We start from the raw sequence: 9,419 nt of genomic DNA on the forward strand, positions 1-9,419 counted from the left end.
CAGCCTAAGAGGGGCAGGGAGCGGAGCTGGGCCACAGCAAGGAAGTATATATAGACACACACAGACACAGACACACACACACACACAAACACACACACACACACAGACACCTGATCCTCTGTAGGAAATATTTATTGCTGTGTAACCAATTACCATGCATTTAGCAACATAAAATGACCCACATTGATTAGCTCCGTGTTTCTCCGGGGTCTGAGGGCTGTTGAGAGTTGAGCAGCATCTCTGTCCTTGGGTTCCCCCACCCAGGGCCGAGCTCAGTGTCAACAAGGCTGGGCCTTGTCTCAGGCTGGGGGAAGCTCCTTCAGGTTGACAGGTGCATCCCCTTACAGTCGAAGGAGGCAACTCCACTACCCGACTCTGATTCCCAAGCTCTTTGAAAGACCCCACCTGATTGGACCTGGCCCACCCAGGTTAGCACCCTTTCTGACTCACGGGAAGCTTCCTCTTTAGGATACTAAGTGACACTTGCACAAATCCCTTTCCCTACGCTATATTTTATTCACTAGACTCAGGGGACATGTTTTCTGTTGCATTAACAGAATACCACCAACTGGGTGACTTATAAACAATAGGAAGTTATTTAATTCATAGCTCTGGAGGCTGAGAAGTCCAAGAACATGGCACCAGGCCCTCGAGAGAGCCTTCATGCCACAGTAAGTTCTAAACAGCCAGGGCTAGAGGGAGAGAGACCCTGTCTCAAAAACTCAGAGGAAGAGGAAGAGTGGGGTCAGTCAACATTTGTATGCTTATCCTTACCTTTTTTGCTTTAAATTTTTTTCATACATGATACATATATGTGTGTGTATGTATGTGTGTATGTATAATTTCCACCCCTTGGTTTATTCCTTTAACTTCTCCCAAGTCGCCCCACCTCCACTATAATCACTATAATTTATGACTTCTTTTTTCACAATTATTATTGCTACTTATACACACACACACACACAGAGAGAGAGAGAGAGAGAGAGAGAGAGAGAGAGAGAGAGAGAGAGAGAGAAGAGAGACAGAGAGAGACAGAGACAGAGACAGAGACAGAGACAGAGAGAGAGATGGACGGACAGACAGACAGACAGACAGAGACAGAGACAGAGAGACAGAGAGAAAGGGCCTAATCTGTGTCCCCATGTCCGTGTTTAGGGCTGACCACTTGGGATTAGATAGCGACCAGGGATCCTTTCCCTGGAGAAAACTGATTCCCTCTCTCCGCAGCCATTGGTTGCCGTTAGCTGTTCATATAGAGCTGACCTTGTGATATTTGCCTCATTCACACTGGCATGTCATCCGGTATGGACTCTTTATTTTATACAGTCCAGGACCCCGCCCAGGAAATGGCCTTACTCCCAATTAACATGTCATCTCACACCCACTGTAATCTAAATAATTCCTCCCAGACATCCTCAGAGGATATCATTAATCTAGAAAGCCTCCCACAGGTGTGCCTGGAGGCTTGCCTTCTACAGCATTCTAGATTCTGTCAGGCTGATAACACTAACCACCATAGGGTATTTCTTCTGTATCTGAACACTTGATTTCTCTTTCACTAGCATGGCCATCACTCTATAGCCTTTGATTGCTTCATCAAAGCCAGTATTTGGGGCTAAGGAGGTAACTTAGTCGGAAAAATGTTTTCGTAGCATATTCACACCCCTGGATTTGATTCCCAGCATCATAAAGACTGGATGTGCTCATGCCTGTAGTCCCAGCACTTAGAAGGTAGAGGAAGTTGGGAGGCGGAGGCAGGTGGATCACTGTGAGTTCAAGGCCAGTTTGGTGTTCAAAACGAGTCCAGGACAAGGAAGGCTACACAGAGAGACCCTGTCTCAAAAAACAAAAACAAAACAAAAGGTAGAGAAAGGAGTATCAGGAGTTCAAAGTCATCCTCAGGCCAAAATCATACATCAAGGCCAGCCTGAGTTACATGAGACCCCATCTCAAAACAAACAAACAAACAAAACCCCAGGATTTATCAGTTCTCTCCCATCCTCCCACTTGCTTATTCACTACTTCCTTCCTTCCTTCATCCATCCCTGGGGAATCCTCTTCTGTGTCTTGCATGGACCAGGGCTTGTGGTCAGCTATCAGTTTTGGTCAGGAATGACACAGATGCTGCAAGCAGGACTCTCACAACCAGCAGGATGGTCCCAAGGACGTGTAGCCTTTTAACACAGAGCCCAGGTGCCGGTGAGCATGCGCAACGGTTGCGGTGCCAGCTGTAGACCCTGCTCCTCCTGGGGCTGTGCTTGTGGCTGGGGCAAGGAGGCTGCACCTGAGTCAAGGAAAAACAAACTTCCGGGGAGCAAAAAGAGGAAGGGACACTGGGACAGTAGGAAATAGAAAGAGCCGGTCTTTGCCCCTGTCCATGGTGCTGACCCCGCTGTCACAAGTCACCCACCCTGGGTTGACACTCGTGGGTGGGCAGGCAGGATGGCGGTGGCGTGTGCACTTAGCTACACATTTCATTTTTGTAATGACCTTCCTGTTTCCCCTTTCAGTCTCGCCTGTCAGTTTGTGGCCATTAAATTCCTCATTAGCAAACGAGATTTGGATGGGCTCATTAAGATGAGGGATGGCCCCGAGGTGCCGCTGGCTGGGCGTGAGCGGGAATGCGTCTTTGCCTTCTTTATTAAAAAATAATGCATCCTGCATTCTGAGCACTGCGCTCCGTTTCTACTGCCAGGCCCAGTCTCCCAGGTCTTGAGAGGACCAGCCTGAGGGATGGGCAGTGTACAGCCGAGCAACAAACAGCAACAGGGTTGCTGACTCATGCGGATCCCCAAAGTCATCCCTAATCAGAGCCTGGGTTTTTGCTGCTTTATTAAAGCTCAACCCTGAATGTGATGTTTCGGGACCTTCTCAGCCCTCTCTCCACCCTCATCTCCCATCTCTCCCACAGAGCCACAGTGTCACACTCTGGCTTTCTGGAAGTGGCTCTCACCACCTCCTGAGAGCTTCTCGGGACTTAGCGTTTATGCCACAGGGATCCTCTAGAGTGATGGGCAAAGGCTTCTATCCGAAACTGGACTCAGGGCTGGGGAGGTAGCTTAGTTGGTAGAGGGATTTGCCTAGCATGCATGAAGCCCCGGGTTCGATCCCCAGCCCTGCTTAAACTTGGCTTAGTGGCACGCACCTATAATCACAGTACTTAAGAGGTAGAGGCAGAAGGATCAGAGGATCAAGATCACCTTTGGCTACATGGGGAGTTTCAGGCCAGCCTTGTGAGGCATGGGAGCCTGTCTCGAACGGAGGAGGAAGAAAAGGAAGAGGAAGTGGAAGCCACCACAGCAGACCTCAAGCAACTGTCAGTACCCCCTGAGGCTGAAAGTCCCTGAGGTGCCATCACTTCCAGACTTGCCTCTCTCAGGACCACACTTTCATAGGCTTGCTTTGGGCTTCCTTGTGGTTCCTCTCTTTCTGCCTGGAGAGCCTCCAGTCACCTGTTAAGTCCTGACAGGACTCCAATTCTACTCCCACACCCCTACACTTCAGGAGTCTATACCCTCAGTTTCCTGTCAATCAAAACCAAGCAGCTCTCTCCTCAAAAAGGAAATAAGAGCTAGTTTGTTCTGGAACCAAATATGAGTGCCCATGGCCTGGAGACACAGATTTCAGTTTCTCCCCAAACACCATGCCCCATAAAGAGTCATAAATCAAGATGCCTGGTCAGATGGGGAGGTAGAGAGATGGAGAGATGGAGAGATGGCTCAGCGGTTAAAAGTGCTTGCTCCTCAATCATGAAGACTTGAGTTCAGATCCTAGCATCTACATCGGACAGACCACAGTGCATGTAACTCCAGCTCCAAGGTGCCCTCTTCTGTCTCCACGTGCACACACACACACACACACACACACACACACACACACACACACACATACCCTCACACACATATATACATGCATACACTCACACAGGCACAGTCATATACAAACACAAACATTCACTCACACAAGCACAGGCATACATACACAGAGACACAAGCATACACTCAGACTCGTGCATACACTTATACAGACATAGGCACACATCACACACATGTGCACACAGAGAAAGACACAGGCATATACTCGCACACACACAGACATACATTCACAGACTCATACGCACACACTCACACACACAGGCATAAACCCTCATACACACAAGTAAAATAAAGTAAGTTTCAATCTCTACTTAAGCCTCAAGCACTATTTGACGAGGACATTCTTGGCCTTTGGCTTGGTAGAAGGGAGGGGTCTGTTCATATACTCTGGAACAGTTCACTAAGTAGTAGTTACAACCAGATCACACACAGAGGTGGAAAACAAACGGCTCTGTAGAAAGTCAAAGACAGCCCACAACGAATCTGAATCTCGCTCCAGACCTGCCCTCCACAGCCAGCCAGCCTAGGAAGATGTTTACCACAGGTGTGCTCTGTTTTGTTTTGTTTTTTTCAGGAAACTTCAGCTCACATTCCCCTTCTGCCTTTGGGATCATTTAGTCTTCTTCCTTAAAAAAAAAAAATCAATTCAAAACAGCTAGAGGAAGAAGTGAGACTACGTGGGAAGGGAGGTAGGAGGAGGCCCCTCAAGTGCCACATGAAGCCTGGCTGCTCATTTCGCAAGGACTAGGAAGTCAGCCGGCGGCCGCTCCGACTTGTCCATACTCACTCCACTGCAGCAACACATGCTCTGCTGTCCCAGCAAGCTCTTTGAACCTTATCTCGGCCCCTTCTCCAAATCTGAGGCCAAATGGACAAGCGATTGCAGCCACTCCTCTATGGAGAAGCCTGGCTGAAGACTTCACCCAAGGTCAGAACCAGTCAACTGCAGCAGTCTTGGTCCGTTTAGAGCAGAACAGCCTGTCAGCCAGAGGCCTCTGAGCGGGAGCTCAGGGCAGGACCGCAGGGAGGAAGTAGACACTCACCTGGCCAGCATCTAACACACTTCCTCCTCCTCCACCTATAATCCCTGCTTCTCCTCCATCTCCCCTGAAGGCACAGGCTACTGGGAAGGTAAGGGCCGCCTAGGCTTGAGCAATTCTGAAGGCAGGCAGAGTGGGGCGTGCGGCAGAGACATAGCCTTAGCTTGAAGGCCTGGACTCTGGGGAACAGGTCACGGTTACTCCCACTACCTCTTTCCTTCCTTCTTCAAAGGTTTTGCAGTCTCTATAGGTAGGAATAGGATGTCCTTTCTAGAGGAGGTGGCAGTGACATCTGATAATCATGGAGACCCCTGGCAATGAGCTTCACTGTTGGCTCAGTTTATTAACAATTAAACTTTATTATACAACCCAACTAGCATATACAAGAAGAAAAAAAAGGTTAAAGGGACAGAAGATTAAAACCTCTTGGAATCCGTTCGGCAGGACGGGTCCTTAGGTGTCTCAGTCCCACGAGCTGGTCCGGTCCCTTCCTCTCTCTCCGAGCCTTCCCCTTCTTCCTCCTACCTCTAGTTTTTCTCTCCCCCACCTTCCCAGTCATATGCAAAGGGCGGTCCCTTCTCCCTTTGAGGGTCAATTAGGAAAACAATAGCCACGGTGGGGTTCCTAGGTAGGCTTCCTGAATTCCAAGCCCAGGAAGGCTCCAAACAGTCTCTCACAAGGTATTCATGGTGTGCCCCAAGGGTAAAGCCCGCCAAGACTGCTTCCACCTGCGACAAAGCTTAATCTTTCCCACACCTCACCCTTCTCTCTAAAAAATTAAGAACTATATACACATATATACATATATACATACTCATCAGGAATCAAGAACATAACAAAGTCCTTTTATACTTGTTAACCTAAGGGAAAGTATACCACTATCCTACCAAAGAGAGTCCTTTTCTTTCATGAGAAATTGTAATTATTAATCTACTCAAGCTTCTAGTAACACTGTGGCTATCTAGTCTTCAATCCCATCAGAGACCCAAGAAGGAAAATCTATCTAATAAAGGAAGTGCTGGCAGGCAACTTCCAAGTTGCAGGGTACAGAGAGAGCAGACTGCCTGGATAGTCACCGAATTCTCTCCTTCATTGGGGCAATCAGTCTTCAGCCTTTCACCCCACACCTTTTCAAGACAAGTGTAGACTCACAAGCATTGTATTTCCATTCCAGGGACTACCAGAGAAGATACAGGAAGAGAGAGAGAAAGAAGTCGCCTAAAGCGTGGGTTCTTGGCTTGCAGGGCTGTGCTCCTCCTGTGCCTTCCTCTTCCCTCTCTGGGCTCTCCCTGCCATTGCACACAGAGGCAGGTCCCTGTGCACGGGCCTGCGCTGCCTCTATTTATGCTGCCCACACGCCCTGGAGCCTCCGTTTCCAGCTGGGTACCCCCAGATCTCTCTCTCAGCTCCACACCTTAGAGGCATTGCGGTGCGCTGGTAATTGCTTTTGGAAACTCGGTCACCAGTGGTAATTGGTAGAACCTGTCTTGGGCACTGTTGCGCAAGGAAGCAACCCTGGGTCTGTGTTTCTCTGGATACGGAGGGGGGGTGGGCAGCGTAGCTGTGTGGGAGGCAAGAGGCAGCAGATTGGGCTGTGCCAACCAGGAGCCAGAGAGCTGGCCAGAGCTCTCTTCCATCTTTGATGTCTTCCTAGAGCTGAAGGCCCAGCCTTGGAGAGAGGGATGAGGGACAGGGGAATTGGAAAAGGTAGAGGGAGATGGGGGAGCAAGGGCTGGTAAGAGCTTAAATAAAGAACAAGAGCTCAGGTTGGACGGTGGTGCCGCACGCCTTTAATCCCAGCACTCGGGAGGCAAAGGCAGATAGATCGCTGTGAGTTCGAGGCCAACCCGGTCTACCAAGTGAGCCCAGGACAGCCAAGGCTATACAGAGAAACCCTGTCTCAAAAAACAAACAAACAAACAAACAAGAACAAGAGCTCAGAAAGCCAGCTCAATCCTGGCATGTTCTCTGCCTTGGGACTCTGATGGGGGCAGTAACATAGTGTTCTAGCCAAAACCAGCACTTCATGAGCCTGTTAGTTTCTATTAATGAAACCCTCTGTTAAGGCAGAGTAAGAGAAGGAACAAAGCTTGTTCAATCCCCAGCTCCCTCTGTAGGGAGTACCTAGGCTGAGGTTCCACACTCTTTGCATCCTGGGCTGTCTGAGGCTCTGGCGGCAATGTCCTGCTGGTACCTCAAGCCTTTACTACTCACCTAATCTCAGCGTCAGTCACCTGGGGCCCTGCACCCCACCCTCATCCCCGCCCCTATCCTCCTAAACCTACCTCAAACAACCCCTGGCTTGACCAGTTTCCTGATGAGACCTCAGAGGCCCACAGGCCATTGAGGACAGGTCTCGGGGACCCAGGGAGCTTCTGCCCTTTACTCAGGTGTGTGGCTTACTCTTTCCTTCTGGCAAGGAAGCGTAGGATGAAAAGATGACAGGAATGCTACTCAATATTTCAGTCTCCTACTTCTCTCTCTCCCTCATTCCTTTTCAAGGACTGCAGGCTTGGCAGGTACACTGAGATAGATGAAGCAGAGGGGAAATAGATGGGGGTGACCAAGCAGAGTGGGGGTACTCTGAGACCCATTCTTGTGGGACAAAGGAAAAGCTTAAACTTTGGGGAGCTGTCCAGGAATGGTCATCAGTGAGCAATGTGCCACTCTCCCCCTCCACCACCACCCCCCCCACGCCACTACCACCACAGTGTCCTGCCCACCCTTCCATCCCGGTGCGGCACACACACACACACACACACACACACACACACACACACACACCCCAGCAAGGCAAGAAGCCTGTGCTCCTCTCCCACCTCTGCTCCTGAGGGTCCAATCAGAGAATGACACTGGCCAGCCACCAGCCTCTCCAGGGACTCCCACCAGGCAGAGGAACCCGTAACCTGCAACTGATCGGACGCTACTGCTGACGCCGAGCATCTTAACTGTCATTCATGCCAGGGGGGTGCTCTCTACGCCTTGTGATTGATGGACTTTAATTTCCTCAGCCCCTCAGTTGTGCCTCTGCTTTCCTCTGGCCTGTCAGGGTGTATGTCTCCTGGCCTCCCGCGCCCCTCTCCCTTCCCTGTTGTTTAATTTGAAACATCCGTCTGGAGCATCCCGGGGTGGGGACGGTGGCAGGCCTGAATGCATTAACTGCTGACAGCTCTATTGATTTTCTCTCCCACGCTGCATAATGCAAGATATATACACAGCGATAGGCTGGCCCCTGCCCTGCTCTCTGAAGGGACGGTGCCCTTTCTCTTTCCTCTCCAACGTCCTCTCACCCTGGCACATGTTGATATATAGGAGGGGTGTCTGTCCCTTGCACTCAAGATGGATTCTCCTCGGCCTCAATATTACTTTCCTTGCTGCTGGGAGACCAGTCCAATCTGTTCTTTTTACAGGAGCAGATTGGATGCTAGCGGTGCCGCTAGAAGAGGGAAAGAGGCCAGTGCGGTAAGGCAGGGGAATTGAAGAAGCGTCATCTGTCGGTGCCGACTCTGTACCCCAATGGTGGAGACTCCTGGGGCTTCCCAGGGTCCCTGCTGCCTCACCAAGGCTGGGCAAAGGAGGGTGCTCACTCTGTAGCCCGCCGCCTCCGGCCACTGCCTAGGACTCACTCTCCCTGTGAACAGCCACAGCGCCACCTGCTGGGATGAGCTGGCCCGTGTCCCTCGGGTCTCCTGGATGCTCAGAAGCAAGACGGCTGTGGTCCAGCCCACAAATGGCTACAGGGACCTGACTCAGAGCAGGTATTTACACCTCTCCTTGAAAGACCCCGCGGCCACAGAGTTCTACAGACTGCCTAGCCAAACACAAGTGTGATCCCAGACTGCCTGTCTCCAGGAACAGTGTCTGCTTCCCGGGAGGGCACCTCGATTAAAGCTACCCAAACTGACCGCTCCTTTGCTCTTGTACCACTGAAGTTTCTAGGCAGGAAGCTGGCACATTCTAGAAGGTTACATAGGAAAGAGCGGGGTGGATTTTCAGGCAAAGTGACCCTGCCAGGCTTGAGTGATCTATTCCAGGGCCCCCCTTCCCATGTGGAGCCCTGTTTCATCTCTGCCTTCACTATTAGTCTTGGGTTCCCTGTGGTGGGAGGACCATAGGCAAAGACACAGAAATGTGGGGTAAATACGCATCATAACAGCAAGGGGGTGACACAGGGACTGGCCAACAATGATGGCTAAGGAAATTAAGTTGGCTTAAAGGAATGTTTGCTCTCTCTTGGGCACCTGACCAGGGACTTAGGTGTGTCTCTGCCTCCTAACCATCTACCTGTCCCACACAGGCGCAAGGCTTCCTGGTGGAAAAGTGTTTCTAGCCATGCTCCTGGCTGAGAGTAGCCCAGGGCAGAGGCCAAACTCGGTGTTGCAACCCTCTGATTGCCTGAAGTTCGGCTGAACGCCTGGGCTATGGGTAACTATAATAAATGGAAGTGGAGAGCAAAGACCTGGCCTGAAGTCGGGCATGGTGGTTATCCATGCACCCATGGTGC

General features: G+C 50.7%; 1 long non-coding RNA gene across 1 annotated transcript; it reads left to right on the forward strand.

The window, feature by feature from the left end:
- The first annotated feature begins 4,634 nt into the window (after window positions 1-4,634).
- LOC311579468 lies at window positions 4,635-8,870 on the forward strand. Its single transcript, XR_014773164.1, has 3 exons — window positions 4,635-5,006; window positions 6,090-6,140; window positions 8,326-8,870. It is a non-coding gene; the product is annotated as an uncharacterized lncRNA (long non-coding RNA).
- Window positions 8,871-9,419: the final 549 nt, after the last annotated feature.

This window comes from Acomys minous (genome assembly GCF_964271855.1).
Source record: "Acomys minous genome assembly, chromosome: 12".
Lineage (NCBI taxonomy): Eukaryota > Metazoa > Chordata > Mammalia > Rodentia > Muridae > Acomys > Acomys minous.